The 19,492-nt window shown below is 42.1% G+C and overlaps 1 protein-coding gene across 2 annotated transcripts in view; it reads left to right on the forward strand.

Annotated features, from left to right (window-relative positions):
* Positions 1-11,212: 11,212 nt before the first annotated feature.
* The window catches only part of AKAP6 (A-kinase anchoring protein 6), a 239,895-nt gene continuing 231,615 nt past the window's right edge, over positions 11,213-19,492 (forward strand). For both annotated transcript variants that reach the window (XM_083608609.1, XM_083608610.1), the window contains exon 1: positions 11,213-11,323. The gene's annotated coding sequence lies outside the window, so the exon portion shown is untranslated. The remainder of the gene's footprint in view (positions 11,324-19,492) is intronic.

Raw genomic sequence — 19,492 nt, forward strand, 5'->3', positions numbered from 1 at the left:
GAAGACGTGGACAAAACAGCCTCTGAGAAGTGCTGAAAAGAGGTGAATCTAGTTCTGCTGGTGTTGAGTCTTGTTTCTCCCTATTGCAAATGAGTGCTTTCTATGCTGACTGGAGCTGGCTGGAGTTTGGAGGGCACCAGATTGGGGAAGACTGTACTGATGGAAAGCACTCTTTGATAGCAGCCTTAGTTCCTACTTACAATCAGACTTCTTGCTGAACCCAGCACTTGGTTCTTTGCTGTCACTCAATTTTGGATGTTACAAATATTTATGTGTGTCTACCATAAAATTTGGTCCCGATTCCATTTTAGCCCTTCCATCTGAGTTTACTCAGACAATCTGGTGGTAACGCAATTTGACCTGGAGGTCAAAATGTACTTTATTCCATTGCCCCCTCTCCCCACTATTGGAAAAATAGTTTAATTTTTTTCCTTTTGGCAGAAGTGGGTGAAATTTGTAGGCCTTGTGGCCTAGAAGATACATTCAGCAAAATTATAGGCAAGCAGGCACAGGGGCTTTTGTGCTGGTCATCTTTAAAATATTCATTTGTTTATTTAAAGAAATAATTTTGGTAGAACTGGATGAATTTGGCAAGGTAAGAGCATGCTTCCAAGAGCATGAATCCTGCCAAAATTCACAAGGTTGGATGCACTGGTTTTCCTGAAAAGGTAGTCATTACCATTTTAGAGTGAGTTATAAAGGAATTATTTAATCTTCCCTAGAGTTTTGGGGGCAATTGGATGGAAATTTCAGAAATGAGAGAAGTGTCCATGGGTAAGAAACTGGCCAAATTGCAGACACATAGGTCCAGGGACTTGTGTGGGAATAAGTAAAAGGGATCCGTCTTCCAGGTAAAAATCCCTGGATTTCATTTAATAGTTACCATAAAGCTACCTGATGAGCAAAATTGAGTTCAGTGTCACTGCGTAAATAATGTTTATTGTAAAAAGAGTGCAGGAAATGACCTGGGGATGTGATGTCTGGTTGTTGTTTTTAAATAAAACTTGTAATATAACCAGACAAATCTTGAAAGTTGTTGCAGCAAATCTAATGCCTCCAATACAATGAATCATTAAGTGTTTCTCTTTTCATGTTTCATCTAGTTGTTTCCTTATAAGGGAGTAGTGCTAGAGAACAAACAAGATGTAAAGGAGAACTGGAGGGAAAGGGTATTTAAGTGGCCTGTTGTTAACATCTCTGTGCTCTTCTAGATGAATGCATATCATATCTTCAGGGAATAGCGTGCCTTTTGCTGCTTTCTCCGTCTAGTAGTAAAGACGAGAGTAGTGTATAGGCATAGATAAAAGAGATAAAAGCTAAGGAGCATCTTAGGATTGGGAACGTAATTGCTACTGAAAATAGTATTATTGTGTCAAGTTCTCCCTCTCCTCCTATAATGCGTAAAATCCCTTTATACTATTCTGGGGTGTCATCAGCCAGTCTCAGCTCCCATCAGCAGTAACCAACGAGATGATGCCATTTTCTGCTCATTTGCAATCAGGAGGAGAATTGAGTGGCGCGATACAAGGCCTCCTTTCTCAGTTGCATCATGGTCCTTATTTTCTAGGAACCAAATGGCATGTTTTTTGCATCATCTTTTCCAAAACTGTTTGATATGTTTATGGTTTTTGGCTTGATCAGACTTATTTAGAATATTTATGCGTCATTTTCACTCAGGGAAGAACGTCCCCAAGCAACATAAACCATAAAATACATTTAAAAACCCTGTATAAAACCGTCATAAAGCATGGGACCTAAACATGTTCATGCAAAAATCTTTATTAAATGGCAATCCTGCTGACCCCACTAAAAGATGTTCACTAAAACAGGCTCAACACCCCTCACCCTTAACTCACTACCCTCCAGATTAATAGCCAAAGGCCTGAATTAGACTGGTACCTAAAAGCAGATGATCATGGCAGTAGGCATTGTACATCCTATCCCCTACACTTCCCTCAGTGGAGGCGCATGGAGAAGGGTCCCTAATTATGAAAGCAGTGTCCAGGTGGGTTCTTATGGCGAGAGGTGGTACATAAGCTATGAGGGTCTACAGCTGCATAAGTAGGGTTGCCATATGTCTGGAATTTTCTGGACATGCCCGGAATACTGTAGTTGGAAGCAGTGTCCAGGCAGAAATCTGTAAAATGTCGGGGAAAATGCGGACATATGGCAAGCCATGTTGTCATTTTTGCCAATTTTCCTTTAAAAATAGCTCAAAAACAGCAAGTGACAACAACTTTTGTGTCCGGATTTTCACTTTTTGAAATATGACAACCCTAGCATAAGGCTTTAATGGTCATGACCAGCACTATGAATTGAGTCCAAAAACTAATTTGTAGGCAGGATATATGTGCCAGAATTAGTGTTATATTCTCAGATTACCTTATCTGGCCACTAAATTCTTCACTACCTGTACTAGATGAGGAATCTGAACCATCTTCAAAGGATGACACATGGATGACACATTGCAGTAAACTGACTTAGAGGTAACCAGAGTACCGGCAACAGAAGTTAGGTGATCTCTGTCCAGATAGAATTGCAACTATGCTACCAACCAAAGCTGGTGGAAGGCACTCTGTGCTACCAAGGCCACTTGTGGTTTGAACAACAGCAACAGATTCAGAAGTAGCCCCAAGACAGACACCTTTCCATTTATGGGGAGTGTGAGCCTTTTCAGAACAGGTTGAACCACATCCCTCTGGTCTAGGATACCGCCTATTATCATCAGATAATGTTTTGTCACCATTACACTCCTGGTTTTCTCTGATGGCATTAGATTTATATGGATAATGGATTTATTGAGGTGTCTCTCATTTGGCTGCTGTTGCATGTGTATCTGAAGAAGTGTGCATGCACACGAAAGCTCATACCAAGAACAAACTTAGTTGGTCTTTAAGGTGCTACTGGAAGGAAAAAAATTTTTTTGTTTTGACTATGGCAGACCAACACGGCTACCTATCTGTAATCTTTCACCCCGTTCTCCTTTTGTCACATTCTTGAAGATTTAATTTGCCATAAAATCCCACCTCCTTATTCTAATCATTATTTAGTTTGGTGAATTGGGGGACCAGTTGAGGGTGACTTCCAAATACTCAGCTGCCCCATGGTGGTGGCAGCTGTTAAAGCCACGGAATTGAACTGTCATCAAGAAGGAACTCATTGATCATACATGCAAATGTCAGCAAATAGAAAAGGCTGAGTGTGCAGTTGGCTGTTGCTGCTTGCAAGAACCAAGGATGCTATTGGCCAGCTGACATCTGTAGAGAGAAAGAGAAAGTATGTAAAGTGCCTCTACTTCTAATCATTATCGTTGTTATAATGGTGAATGTATGTAACCAAATATATCATCTTGCCTAGTAATTTTTATGGCAGTCGAGCAAGGGGCATTCAATATGCTTTCAAAAGCTTTCTGATAAAATGCTTGAATACTTTAAAAGCCAATGTGAATAATGCATTAAAGGCCCCATAAGGACTGGGTTTGGCTTGCATACTTTTTGCAACACCTTCTCCCTTTAGAAGCTGCCCAGCTGCTAAAATAGAGGCTCTGTTGAGGGTTACTTTCTTCCAGGAGGTCCAGTTTCTGAGCTCCCAAAACTTGTCCTTCTCAGTAGTGGCCCCTGATTTTGGGAATTCCCTCCAGGGGTCACATGCAGCTGCTTCACTATATAGTTCTAGGTGACCTTTCAACGCATTTATGTCCCATGAAGATTTTCATATTTTTGCTATCTGTTCAGCCTAGCTATGTCTTTTGCAATTTCTCTGTGTTGCTCCCCGTTAGTGGAGATTGTTTATGCTTTTGTTTTGAAATCTGAAATATTGTTAACTTGTTGATTTTTAATGGGGGTTTTAAAAATTGTATATGACATTATGTACACTTTGTTGTATGATAAATCACTTTGCAGATTTTTTTTTGAAAGGTGATCTCTACATTTCAACTAAGAAGTTGTTTTAATACTTACTATTAACCACAGCCTTGTATCCAGCATTGCTTGGAGATTCTACAAACCAAAAAAATCAGTGCAGTTTTGAGATCAAGGGTTAAAATCAGTACCAATTTCAAAGGTTCAGTCTGCCATCTTAATTCAAGATGCCACTCAGTTGTATCCAAACATAGATGAAAACCTTCTCCTTGATCTCGGGAAGTATCATGAAAAATTTGGTTATCATATCTTAATAGGTGTTCAAATGCATAGCAAACAGGCAAACAGCTTTCCAAAATATAAACTGCACACCAACATTTAGGTGCTGCGTAGTAATTAAATGTTTGTGTCTTTTTCTCTTTTGTGTTTAAGCATATGGCACAGTTGCCATTGTTACTAGAAGGGCCTCATTTGAATAGTTTAATAAACAGTTTGCATGGTCTGCTGAGTCAATTAATCTTCGAGACAAGTGGCTGATCTCTAAGAAGGATCAACACTGTTTGCTCAACGGCAATCCCTGAAGGATTCTTGGGTTGTGACTTATTCCTTTCACCCTTCTTGCCGTTGTCTGCTGCTGTGGATGCTGATGCTGATTCAGCTGCTTATAGAACATCTTGAATGAATTCCACATGCTGCCTTTCCAAAGGTCTAGAGAGAAAAGAGCACCAGCAACTGTGCATCGTTCCGTCTGGAGGTGCAGGCACTTTGGACAGAAATGGACCGCACAGTGGAGCTGCTAAAAGCACACACTCTGGGTTGGGATGCATCCTCTCCCAGTAACTGGGCCTCAAGGAAGACATTGTCAGCCGAGTCCTGCTTAGTATAATGGATAAGCTACTGGACATTTGATACTCTCTCTGTGTGCATGTGCTGCTGCTTATTGCAATGCTGTGCATATAGAGCAGGGATGGGGAACCTGACCCCCTCCAGATGTTGATGGATTAAAACTTCCATCCTCTCCACCCACTGGCCCTGTTGGCTGGGGCTGATGGGAGCGGGAATCCCACATCTGGAAGACTCCAAGTTCCTTTCCCTTGAGGAGCTTTCAGCAAGTTATTAGGCTAGCATTCTTTGCCCGCTCCAACTTCCCTTGCTTTCCCATCTCTTTATTTTACATCCAACCTGTGTCTGGGCATAATGTAAGCAGGAGTAAGGAGCAGAATGCCCTTCTTCTTCTTTTTTATTTTTGCAAAACACCCCCCCCCCTTATTTATGCAAGGAAGGTTATGCAAAAAAAAAAAGGATAAGTAGATCCATTACAAAACAGAAGGTCAGATATATTTTGTAAGTGAAGCTATCTTTCTCTGATTCAGATGTTTTTCAGAATTTTACAGGGATCAGTGTTGCCTTGTGTCAAAAGCCAATCAGTTTGCGTTTTCTAGATTTCCAGATTTTGGGATGGAGGTTGCAGCCAGCCAAGACCAAGTCTTTGTTCTGCCACTGATGTCTGCAAAAGTACTGCCTGCCAGTACTGTACCTACTATGGTACCTGCAAAATAACATCCCCTCAAAAATCCACAGTTCGTAAGAGAGTATTTGCTCTTTCTGTTCAATTCAGGTTTGCACTGGCTCAGCATGCTCCACTTCGAACAGATCTCCTCAAACACATTCACATTTCAGTGGATGCCAGGATTAGATACCAAGCCTCACTTCTGTTTTGAACAGTAGCTTGGACTACTGCAATGCACTCTACGTGGGGCCACCTTTGAAGGTGACGCGGAGACTACAACTAATCCAGAATGCGGCAGCTAGACTGGTGACTGGGAGTAGCTGCCAGGACCATATAACATTAGTCCTGAAATATATATATTGGCTCTCAGTACGTTTCTGAGCACAATTCAAAGTGTAGCTGTTGACCTTTAAAGCCCTAAATTGCCTTGGCTCAGTATACATGAAGGAGCCTCTCCACCCCATCGTTCAGCCCAGACACTGAGGTCCAGTGCCAAAGGCCTTCTGGTGGTTCCCTCACTGCAAGATGTGAAGTTACAGAGAACCAGGCAGAGGGCCTTCTTAGTAATGGTGCCCACCCTGTGGAAGGCCCTCCCATTGGACGTCAAAGAAATACAGTGGTGCCTCGCAAGACGAAATTAATTCGTTCCGCGAGTCTTTTCGTCTTGCGATGTTTTTCGTCTTGCGAAGCACAGTCCGTCGCAACTGCGCCTCTTCAAGCGGCTTTAAGAAAAAAGCGAACAAACTCGCAAGACGTTTTCGTCTTGCGAAGCAAGCCCATAGGGAAAATCGTCTAGCGAAGCAACGCAAAAACCGAAAAACCCTTTCGTCTTGCGCGTTTTTCGTTTTGCGAGGCATTCGTCTTGCGGGGCACCACTGTAAACAACTATCTGACTTTTAGGAGACATCTGAAGGCAGCCCTGTTTAGGGAAGTTTTTAATGTTTGATGTTTTGTTGTGTTTTTAATATTCTGTTTGGAGCCACCCACAGTGGCTGGGGAGACCCAGCCAGATGGGCAGGGCATACATGCATAAATATTATTATTATTAACAACAACTGCAACAGGGGATAATCTTGCTGTTCTTTTCCCCACTGATGGAAAGAGTGCCATCTGTGGTGTGTTATGCAAGACCCCCCCCCTAAGCAGCCATGTTGTGTTATACCATAGCCTCATGACAGCCATTTTGTGACTGGCACCCATAGGATCCTAGTTTGCAACAATCAATGGCTAGTTTAACAAGCCAGCTTCATAACCCATGGTTTGAAATTGGCTTGTTGTGAAATTAACCATGGTTTGCAGCCATGATCTCTGGTCTGATCATGCTAAGTGCTAAGTGAGGATCCTTTAAAGGTGAAACTAAACTCTGCCGAAGCATTTGATATAGACCATGACATACGCTTTTAGATACAAAACTATGCTTGATATGCAATAAGCATTTCCCAAACTGCCTTCAGCATGGCTGTATATTTCCATTTTCTTCTCATTTTGCCTCAAGCAAAAGTTATGAAAGACTAGCCTGAACCATCTTGTTTTTAGTTCAGGGATGTTTCCCAGAAATTCAACACCCACTGTCTTTTTATATTGAACCAGATGACTCCTCAAGAAATCCCAGTAATGATGATTAGCACCTCTTGTTCCTCATCACAATGACTAATCTCTAAAGCCTTTTCTTCTAAATCAAAATGTAACTCAGATGATTTGATTGGTTTTCACAACCACCTGCTGGATCAGATCATTCACTACATTAGAACCTATTCTGTATTACATTTGCTTTTCCATGTGCTTTATCACAGAGTTCTTGAAGTGCCTTGCAAATGTTTTTACTAATACTAAACTAGCATTGCATGCACAAGCAGTAGTGAAATCTGGGCTTACCTGATCCTCATCCATGATGAGATGAGAAGAATTTCTTTTCACTTTTAAACTGACTAAAGTTCCTCATTATGTCCAAACTCAAAGAACTTTGGCTAAACTCTAGCTGGTGCAGGCAAGAATTGGTTGGTGGCTTATAATGCTGGTTTGAACTCAAACTATAGTTTAAACTAACCAGAATTTATCTAGGTTTGGACATAACTAGTAACTCCGGAGAAGTGGGGAAGGAAATGGGAAGCAAACCCAAGGCATGTGCTAAACCATAGTAACATTGATAGTGCATGTGCTAAACCATAGTTTAGTGTTGCATTCAAAGAAGGCTCTTGTCACTGTCCCACTGTTCAGGAAAGCTCATGGGGTGGTGATGTGGGGTAATGCCTTCACTGTAGTGACACCCTGCATATGGTACATATCACAATGTTATTGTTGGCATTAAGGCAATCATTAAACATGCAGTTTCAACATGGTCTTTGGAAGAGGATTTGACAAGATTCACAATAATTTAACGGGCACCTATTCCGATCTTTTTTTAAAAAAGTTGGTTTTAAATTGCTAGTTGAATTTTAATATTTGAATGCTTTTATGTTTATATTGTAGCCCACCCTGGCATCATAACTGACGAAGAGTGGTTTAGAAATTGAATGAACAAATAAACAATACTTAACCTGTTTTAGAATGCATCACCATGGTATCTCCTGAGGGCAAGTCTTCTACATTAGAAACAGGTGGTTCTACACTTTGATATTAGTTCATGGCAGAGTACAACAAAACTGTACTTGTTGATGGTTCTTACTACTATTGTTAACTCTCATGAACTGGCAGGACTGTCGGGAGGGGAAAGAGGAGGAAGAGATCCCCAAGAGGGGTGTAGTAGCCAGGACTGGGACATACTGGGGCAAGGAAGGAGGGGTTGGTGTTGGAAGTACTCACAGGGTGATGGAGGATGACAAGGGGATGGGGGGGTCAGTGTGGTGTAGTGGTTAAGAGCGATAGACTCGTAATCTGGGGAACCAGGTTCGTGTCTCCGCTCCTCCACATGCAGCTGCTGGGTGACCTTGGGCCAGTCACACTTCTCTGTAGTCTCTCAGCCCCACTCACCTCACAGAGTGTATGTTGTGGGGGAGGAAGGGAAAGGAGAATGTTAGCCGCTTTGAGACTCCCTAGGATAGTGATAAAGCGGGATATAAAATCCAAACTCTTCTTCAGTGCACAGGAACCGGAGCAGCAGGATCTATAAGCAGAGCCACAGGGGCCCTGTCAGCACAAACATGTCAGGCTCTGAGGCACAGGGAGCAGTGGGCAGGGCACTCCAGGAGGCTGCGTCAGGCAAAGGCTCACAGCCCAGTTCACTAGTTGGCCAGGTGGGGCTTGCTAGCTCTGGGAGGGGTTATGTGATTCCTCAGCTGGAGTAGGCTTGCATCAGGTGAGGGTCACTTGTCTCATCAAGGCCGAATGCTGCAATCAGCAGGCAAAGTAGAAAAGGGCAGCAGGGCTGAGGAACTGGTATGGTCAACTGCCCATGTTGAAAGACCTCTATTTGGATGTTCCAAGATATCTGTGGGACTGTGCTTCACTTAGAATTTTGGACCCTGAACTTTGGATTTTGAACTTTTGAATTGGATACATGGATTGATCCTGGACTGGGGGCTTGGCATACTGACCTGCTGCCAGGTAGGCCAGGGATTCAGGACACTCTCGGCTGAACCTACCTCATGGAGTTGTTTTGAGCATTAAATGAGAATGATTTACACCACCTTGAGCTCTGTGGAGGAAAGGTGGGATATAAATGAAAATACATAAATAATTTTCTTTTGTCCCTGACTTTTACGCAATATCTCATACATGCCACAATGTCCATAGTTCATTTAAAGAATCCTTCTGTGTAATTGAAAATTGCTCTTACGTAGTTTGAGTTCTTTGGCTATAACCTTTAAAGGAAGATATAGCCACAAACCAACCACACACACACACACACACACACACACACAATCTGTAAGGAGTTTGGCTGCAACATTGCTTTTGGCCATAAAACAGCACCAGCGGTGTCCAGCCTGATTCTGTCAAGATCATATCTGCTCCCAACAGTTTCTCTTATACCTTGATAGTGCACTTAATGTGTCTGGACTACTAAATGTATCCTAATCTTACATCTTAAAAAGGTAAAGGACCTCAGACAGTTAAGTCCAGTCACGAACGAATCTGGGGTCGCGGCACTCATCTCGCTTTACTGGCTGAGGGAGCCGACATTTGTCCTCAGACAATTTTTCTGGGTCATGTGGCCAGCATGACTAAGCCGCTTCTGGCGAAACCAGAGCAGCGCACGGAAACGCCGTTTACCTTCCCGGCGGAACGGTACCTATTTATCTACTTGCACTTTGACGTGCTTTCGAACTGCTAGGTTGGCAGAAGCTGGGACTGAACAACGGGAGCTCACCCCGTCGCAGGGATTCAAACTGCCAACCTTCTGGTTGGCAAACCCTAGGCTCTGTGGTTTAGACCACAGCGCCACCCCATTACTTCACAAGTAATGAAAATCCTAGAGAAGTTACTCTTTTAAGCTTATGCTGGAAACTTTGCATTTTAGTTGCGAATTGAGGACACACAGACACACACAAATTTAGTATGCAGGAGTACAAGTGCTCAAGGGTTGTAGACATTGGTGCATGAACTTATGTGGCATACTTCAGGCTCAGAGGCTCTCTAGACCTTTTGTTTTTCTCTTGGGCATATGCCTATGAAGCCTACAAAATCCAGAGCTTTTCTGTTGTGTTGAAAGGGGGTTTTCATGCATGGGAAAAGCAGTTTTGCCAAAACCTCTCTAATCTAAGTAGCGCTGGCAAAGAGCCAGAAATGTGTCATCTTTGTTTAAGTGTGAATTGTCACACTGCTCTATTTTAATTGTGCACAACACAGCCAGTATGAGTTGCATTCCCCTCTATGTTCAGATGGAAGATAGACTCCAGGTGCTGAAAGTAATGGGTCTCTCTCTCCCCCCCTCCTCGACCCCCCACCAATCACGAACCACAACAGTTAAAAAGGAAGGTCTGTTTACTGTACTCCTGCTTGGCCTGTGCCACTGTGGCCCAGAAGGCACACAGATTGCTTGCAGCCTCCCTTGAATCTTCATTTGTGTGTCTGTCTGATAGACAGATGAAAGGCAGGCTACTCAGCATGCAGATGATATTGCAGGTTAGCTTACAGCTGAGAAATGATGGGGCGTTTTTTTTGTTTTCATCCCTTGACTGGCTAGAAAGTTCTCATCTTGTAGAGGGGAAAACAGCTTTCTTCCCCCCTCCCCCCGCCCCCATTTTTAAAAGAGCTTCGCAAAATAGCTGGCACAGGATAGCTGGCAAATGTACGTTGCAGTTTCCACACAAACACACCCCGCCAAGCAGACACTGGCAAATAGAATTTCGAAGAAGCATCAGAGTATAGGAACAAATTTGTGTAGGACAGGATTTAAAAGACCTTGGTTCATGTTAAGGGCCCTCAACACTGTAAACAGTGTTTCACAAATTGGCTTGCACAACTTATGCACAGTGTGATGTTTAGAAGATGATTTTCATAAGCCATGCTGAATTAATGTGTGGATTTTATGTTTTCCTCCGTTAAAAAAAAAAAGTGGTGGATTACAGTTTGTATAGATCAAAAATGAAATTAAAAACCTTTTTTTTAAAAAAAATATGTGTTGAATATGTATGCATGTGCATAGTTTGCAATTGCACACAGAGAGAAATGCTCAGGCAATATTTTCCCTGAATAATAAATATATTGTTGCGATACTTAGGTTAAAAAAAATAATACAGTGACACTGCACTTTCCCAATACTCCCTTGCATTTCCTTTTCCTTTTTACTGTCTCTTTAAAAACCTTCTGTATTGTCTTGGGCTCCCCTGGAAATGCAGTAAGGATTCCTATCACATCTCGGTTGCCATGGCAACAGCAGCCTTTCCCATAATGAGCTGCATCATCTGAACTGATGTCACAGCATCATGCAGCAGGTCAAACAAGGCACCTCCTAGTATTGCATCCTACAGATTGTGCTGTAAACATCAAAAGAGGATGGTGTGAGCAGGAGATGGTGAGTGTTAAACATCCGCCTATTCTTATTTGTCTCTGCCGCTTGCCTTATCTGTACGAGGCTCTCCTATTTTTAGAGTGTCTGAGTTTTGCCTCCTGAGGATGGGTTTGGAGGAAAGATGCTGCATGTCTAAATATAATTTTTCAGGCAGAAAGGCTTAGACAAAGGCCTACAAGAGCCTCACGGAGCCCAAAATATTAGTAACTGACCTTGCTGCTTTCCGGAAGCGGACCACAATATATGTAAATTGCACACCTTAATTTGTGGCGCACCTTTTCTAATAGGTTTCGTGTGAGGAAGCGATAGCTTATTCCTATGTTGTGGATTCAAAAATATTTAAAATGTCCACAGCCACTTGCCTGGAAATGAGAAGTGAGCATCTATATTCTTAATCTTTGGAAATCTTTGGGGGTTTTGCAGAATCATTATTTACCTCCGGTGGGCTTTGATAGGAGGAGAGGAGGTTAAAAAAAAAAAAAAGCTAACCAGTGCTGAATAAGCACTTGGCACTGCGTTGACTTTAAATGGGATTTTCTGCTGCTATTTTTTAATGGCTTATAAACCATAAGGCATGAAAACTCCCCATCCGTGGAGGAGAATGGGGTCCCCCCATCTAAGAATGTTGTTGTGAACCTGTAGAAGGGAATATTTAGTGACTCTTGGGTATACTCCTTAGAGGAAAGAAAGCAAGTCCTCCACTGCAATTGCAGTAAAGGAGTAGCCAGCAAAGCCAGGTTCCCATTTGGTCCTGCTAGTCTTACATAAATATAGTAAGTATACACTATGGTTGTATTAACTGGCTCTTAACCAAAGGTAAAACAAAATATTCTCTTAGAATGTCAGTTGTGTGTTTAACATCAGGGTGATTTTGAGCCCTTATTGATGGCATCTAAATGTTTTTGCTTCGTAATCATCCCCCTCCCTCCCTCTCTCTCTCTCCTGGGAGCCAAAACATGGGCTTCATTTAGCTTTCAGTAGGACCTGGGTGGGTGAGATAGAGCAATTCATTGTCTCCCAATGTTTAGATGAGTCATTGTTTTATCTATTGCTGTTAAAAGTAAAGAAAATACCAGACACGTGTTGGTTTAGCTGACCAATATGTCCACTAGGAATTAGGGAGTGGTCTCCATTTCTGCTTTGCTTATTATAGTTCTTATTTTTTAAAGAATAGACGTTGCTGGTAGTTTTGTTGTTTGATCAAACAGCCGAAAGTGCAAGAGGACACTAATACAAAGCATAAGCGAGAAAACGTAGGAAAGAGCTAATTGTTTTTCATAATCGTAATAAGCACAAAGGCCTCATCTGGCATTATCTGTAATGGATCTTTTTGATCTTAATTGGGTTGCCTGCACTGTAACCTCCGAGCATTTTCTGGCATGGTCTAAGTATACATCTGTCCTTTTAAACCAGGAAAACGACATCAGGGAGTGCTTTATTTACTGTGACAGTTTTAAAAGGGACATTGTACTGTCCTAAGAAAGGAAGTCTCTGGGGTCTACTGGGTGATGCAAAAAAGGCATGAGTTAGCAAGACAGGGAATGTCTGGCTACTGGCTGGATTATGTACCCCAGGCAAATAAGTTATTATTTGAGAATTGGCTCCTAGAGCAGATGCAGCTGCTCGGAAGCAGCACCCTTGTTGTCTGGGTCCCACAGCACTTGACAGCAGTGGACGTGCATCTCTGGGACAGAGGAAAAACATGAAATGTGCAAGTAGCAGACATTGTCTAGGGAAAAGCAAGCCTGCATCATCTGGGTACATCCAGTTTTATGAAGCTTTTTGGTTAAAAGACTGAGAATAATTTCAGGCAAGATGGAAGGATTAACTAAGATGCCCAGTGCATGCTACTTAGTACTGGAATTCTACTAACCAAAGTAAGACTCGATGGGGATAGTCAGAAACAAAACATCCCCACAGAATCCCCGCAAGCTGCATTTTCCAGAAATATAAATTTGGTTCCCCTAGCAGAGAGAGAGTGCATCCATTGTGAAGTACCTTGTAACCAAATGGACAGGGGTCATAGGTCAGTGGTAGGGCATGCACTTTGCATTCAGAAGATCCCAGATTCAATCTCTGGCATCCCAGGCAAGGCAGGAAAAGGTTTCTGTAAACAAGGAGCACATAAGTCAGTGTAGAGAATACTGAACTAGTTAGACCTATGGTCTGGTTCACTATAAGGCAGCTTCCTGCATCTCTACTTGATAGACTGAAAGCAGAGTTGCATGTTTGCATGAAGGACCTTATTGCTACATAATGCCACTTCACTTACAGACAGTTATTTGACTCAATTCGCTAGAAACTTTATAGAAGACTGTGATAAAATGGCCAATCATCTTCACTACACATTCACGTTCATTTTTCAAGCATTATCTTTCTCTTGGCACTACTTCCCATTGACAATACCCACTGCTAATAGATCGGTGATAAAATAACTTCAAGATATCATATCCAGTATTGAGCCAAGTACTTTAATTTCTCTGTCTATTTTAAAACAAACATTTGTTTTTATTTAAACTGATTGCTGGCCACTTTCTGTAGAAAGTTTCTAGAAATAACATGATGCTGCCTGCTGCTGGGGTGGGGCATAAGGACAGGGTCTGAACAATAACTGGCTCTTATTTGGAGCAATTAGCCTGGCATCCATCAAACAGTCTTACACAATGATCTCAAGTCTGATATCCTGTCCTTTCCGATCGTTTACTGGTCCTGAAGGTAGCACTTTTCTTCTTCATACTGCTGTATTTGATCTTAGGCAATTTCTTTTACACATGGAAATACGCAGGTGGTCAGTAGTAAAGCTTGAGGTGTTCTTAAAAAGTCATTGTTGGGGCCACAAGGACAGCATAAAATATTATAGAATGAGGTGCATTTGTGGTTATTCAACCTTTACTTTGCTAATAATGTTATCAATAATTTTAATTAAAATAAATGTTATGAGTCCTATGGCCAAATAAGAAGAATTCAGGTAAGCTCAAGATAAAAGATGTGCTAATTTCTAGAAATGGGAGCCTGTCTTTGTAGGTATTAAGTTAACATATGTTAGCAGAACCAAAAGGACTAATTATCACAATTAGTAGAATTAATCACAAGCTAAAAGTGTGGGTTTTTAATTGGAATTTCCTCTGAGATGGGAAAAGCTATTCTATCCTGATGGAACTATGTGATGCACATCTGTTGACTGAATATATAGAAGATTCTGTGTGTCTCCTCCACCCCCCCAAAAAAAGAATTATAAGAGAATTATCTTCTTTAAATATCATATCACCTGTATTAAGATATAGCACTGTTTTATTTTAATCAATTATTTTAACCAATTAATTAAAAGGAAAGGTGAAAATTGCCTAAATGCTTTAATCTCTTCATCTGGCAACTATCAGCATGAAAGCAACACAGTGATGCTCTGAAATAAGAGGTCAATTTGCAGCTTCCTCTGTTAACTTAAAAAAAACTTGTTTGCTAGGAATTTATTTCTTGGATTACTGGTCCAGAGAACTGTCATCTTCTCTGGACTGGGCATGTCCAGCTAGAAACTGATTTCTATTAAATGGAAATCTGCAAGCATATGACTCAACAGACCAAATGCATTTTGAACTGCCTGGGACATGACTATCCTGCCAGTTTTTTGCAATTCCAGAGTGTTGGCAAAAAGCAGGTGTTTTATGTAAGCAGCCATATATTTTGATGGGTGTCATTTGGCTAGACAAGTTTTGTAGGCCTTCAGTAATGAAAATTATAATTACAAAAAAAAGATGCAAGGATATATAGCAGAACTGGAATTTTCTAGCTCATTCCACTAGCATTCTTTACATAACATCTATTTACTGTTGCCCTTAAAGATACATTGTTCCTTAGGGATGTTCGATGCCTTTATCTTAGTTTAGCCATAACAGCAAAACATGCTGTATTCCTCTGTATCATCTGAGTCAGGTTTAAATAAATACAGTTACGAGAACTAGCAACAGTGAGGTTCACATGTTGCTCTACAACTTCCCTTTCCTTCATGTACATGGAGGAAATTATAAACTTCTGCTTTTAGTTTGTGGTAAACTATGGTTTATTGTTTTCAAAGTTTGGCTTGCTCCAAACTAAAGGTGGAACCTGCCACCCTGTAGATGTTGTTTGATGTCATCAACCCCAGCCAGCATGCAGAGCTCAGGGCTAGATGGGCATGCTGATGTCAGGGGTGGGAACACAGCATACAATCCTGCACTCTCTTCCAAGCATTGAGAGGGCATCTGAACTGGGCAGTCAGCTCATGGTGAAGTGTGTCTTTCATAGGATCTCCTGGCTTGCATCGTATGATCTTGGTATGACCCCAAACTACTTTCAATCTGCTGAAAGTTGTGGAGAGCCTCATTCCCCCACACCTGCATTGATTCATGGCCTATGCTGACTTGTGTTTGGATCCAAACTGCTAATTTAAGGCCTGCTTCAGTTCATTACAGTGGTACCTCTGGTTACGAACTTAATTCGTTCCAGTGGTCCGTTCTTAACCTGAAACTGTTCTTAACCTGAGGTGCCACTTTAGTTAATGGGGCCTCCCGCTGCCACCGGCGCACAATTTCTGTTGTCATCCTGAGGTAAAGTTCTTAACCTGAGGTACTACTTCCGGGTTAGCAGAGTCTGTAACCCGAAGTGTTTGCAACCCGAGGTACCACTGTATATGGGACTATAATCTGCCAGATGAGATTAATATACTTATTTAAAACATTTTGCAGTCCCATTTATGGACAGGATGCTCCTGACAGAAGAGGCAGATAATTCTCCCCCTCCCCCTGCACCTCTCCTCCTGCTTCAGAGGGTCAATCTCCAAAACAGATTTGGATGAAAGTTACCGTTTTACTTCCTCCAGCAGCAGCATCACAGGAGGAGAATTCTATTCAGAAGATGGCCTTGCCAACAACAGCAAACTCAGCACCCCAACAATCAATAAAATCAAAACCAAAGCAAATAAGCAATAAAAGTGAGAATGCATGAAAAGGAGATTGGAGCCACTCATGCTACATGCCTGAAAGCCCTCGTAACTCCCCTATCAGTTTTGCTCCCAGGGCTTGCAGGCTTCCATCATGTGGAAACCACTTCCAGTGGCTGGAAGTCAACCTGCATTCTAGCTTCCAGTCCTTGTGACTTCCAACCAAATGACGTTTTCACCTCTTCCCTGTTTTCACCTCCAAACTTCCCTGAATAATTAGTTTAAAGACTTTTGAAGCTTGCTTGCAGATCTCCAAAGGTCTTCTGAAATGCTGTGATTTCAGCAGGGGGTATCTTCTTCATCTTGGTTCTTTAAAGAAACAATATGGCGATTCCAAAATCATAGCATACCCTCCAACATTTCTATGATGAAAATAGAGACGTCCTGTTCCATAATGATAATTTTACTATTTATACCCCACACATCTTACTGGGTTGCCCCAGCCACTCTGGGCAGCTTCCAACATACATGAAAATATAATAAAACATTAAACATTTTTTAAAAACTTCCCTATACAGGATTGCTTGGGGGTTGGATAACTCCATACCCTCCAAAATTTATCCAATGAAAACAGGGACATTTTAAGGAAAAGTGGGACATTTCGGGATCAAATCAGAAATTGTGACGGCTTCTCTAAATTGGGGACGTCCCGGGAAAATAGGGACACTTAGAGGGTCTGTCATAGTTATAGGGCCACGCCCACACAACCTCTGAGCAGTGCGTAGTTCTGGTGTTTAGTTTTCTCTGGATGGCAGGTGATCCTTTATAATATTTGTGTTATTTACAAATTTACAAGTACAGTGGTACCTCAGGTTACATACGCTTCAGGTTACATACGCTTCAGGTTACAGACTCTGCTAACCCAGAAATAGTGCTTCAGGTTAAGAACTTTGCTTCAGGATGAGAACAGAAATCGTGCTCCGGCTGCACGGCGGCAGCAGGAGGCCCCATTAGCTAAAGTGGTGCTTCAGGTTAAGAACAGTTTCAGGTTAAGAACGGACCTCCGGAACGAATTCAGTACTTAACCCGAGGTACCGGTGGCAGGAGGCCTCTTTAGGAAAAGTTTAAGAACAGTTTTGGTTTAAGAATGGACTTCCAGAATGCATAAAGTTCGTAAACCGAGGTACCACTCTAGACCATAATGGGAGCAAACAGGCACTCCTTCACCAGGCAGCAGATCATCTAAGAATTTATGCATTCCTCCTAAGGTTACAACCCCAGTGCCAGCTGATTCCAGCTCTTTCTCTTTCAAAAGTTGTCACCTACTGTGTTTTCCTCTGTTCTCATTCATACATGTGCATGTGCACACACAGACACGCATACACACATTAGCAGCAGCTGTGGCTTAGTCTGGCTAATCAGCTTCTGGGAGAGAATCCCAAAGTACCTTGTTCCTCTTTCATGTAATGATGAAATACTTCTCTTTCCTGGACAGTTTCAATCTTAGCAAGGCTGACTCAGCCCTTTATCATTCAAAGGTCCAAGAAAGAGCTTGTAAGTTAGAGCAAGCTACCCAGCAGACGATGTCTGGATCTTGTCTCTTAGACAAGACGTTACAAACACTGTCTGTTTTGCATAGATATGGTATGTTTTCCAAATGAATATTTTATCCTATCTCTTTTCAGACAAAACTCTTCCTCTTTCTCCCTCCCTCCCTCTCCTATTTTCCCAATTGTGATCTGCTTTAATTCTAAATACAGGACTGGGGGAGAGAAGAAAACAGCAATATAGTAATTACACTAAACATGTTTAATAAAAGTAAAATGTACACGCCCCACATCTTGCTAATATCACATTGTGTTTCTCCATCATGGCTATCACAGTGATTTTTCATATAGTATTGCAGTGTTTTCTCTTGCTTTCAGAAAACTGAAAATTAAAGTTTTGGAATCCTTGTAGACCCAGGGGTTCCAAACCTGGCACCCAGGGGTGCCATGATGCCTGTGGAGGGTTTTCCTATTTCCCTGGACAGGTGCCTAAGATGCTGAGCTTCCTTCCTTCCTTCCTTTCAAAAGCAAGTCTATAGCTCTCCTGCACAGAAAGTTATTACTCAAAATGTGTAAGCATTTCTTCAACATGAGAGTGGGTGCGGTGTGCCCTCCTTGTAAATTCCCCCCAGCAGGATATTCGGAAACATACATGTTGTTACACACACCGAACTTTTGAGGATAAATGGGGCTTTCCCCCCCAGCCAGAACTCACTGGAACTGAGTTCTGGCATCTCTCAGGTGGGCGCCATTGCCATTACAGTGGTACCTCAAGTTACAGACGCTTCAGGTTACAGACGCTTCAGGTTACAGACTCCACTAACCCAGAAATAGTACCTCAGGTTAAGAACTTTGCTTCAGGATGAGAACAGAAATTGCGTAGTGGCAGCAGGAGGCCCCATTAGCTAAAGTGGTGCCTCAGGTTAAGAACAGTTTCAGGTTAAGAACAGACCTCCAGAACGAATTAAGTTCTTAACCCAAGGTACTACTGTATAAGAGAACAAGGAAGCCGTTCATGGTGAGTTACAACACCTCTTTTTCTAGAAAAATAGCACTGAGGATAGAAATATTTAAAAACCCAGACAACACATTCATTCCTCCACACCCACATTTGCACACCTTTGGGAAAATTGAGAATTTATATTGTTCATTTTGACCCTTGTCCCAATGTTTGGCTCAAATTAGGAACACAGAAAGCTGCCTTATACAAAGTCAGACTCTGGGTCCATCCAGCTTAATGCTGTCTGCACTGACAGAAACAGGCTCGGCAGGGTTTCAGACAGGCGTCTTTCCCAAGCTTGCCTGGAGATGCCAAGGATTGAATCTGGGGCTTTCTGCACGCAGAGCAAATGCTCCTCCACTGAGCTACAGTCCTTTCCCATAAAGATATCCATGACATTTTGCCTCAGAAGAAACACTAGGTAGCTATGCAGTTGAGGTAGGGTCATATAGTTTAGCTTGCTGAAGAAAAGGTGGAGCAAACCTGCTGCCCTGATCATGCATATCTGGTATCTGACTGGTGCACCTAGTAGTTTCCTCCTTTGGCAGATGCTAGGCTGTAGTTGAGACATTTAAAACATGCAGAAACAGATGCATTTGTCTCAGCTATGTGGTCAATCCACTAGAAATGACTCAAACTCTCTGTCTTTGGTAGCCGAAAGCACTGGGCTGGGCTCCAAAGAATGCAGCGCAGCTGGAACAGCAGCATTA

Source organism: Podarcis filfolensis (assembly GCF_964270895.1).
Source record: "Podarcis filfolensis genome assembly, chromosome: 1".
In the NCBI taxonomy this organism is placed as follows: domain Eukaryota; kingdom Metazoa; phylum Chordata; class Lepidosauria; order Squamata; family Lacertidae; genus Podarcis; species Podarcis filfolensis.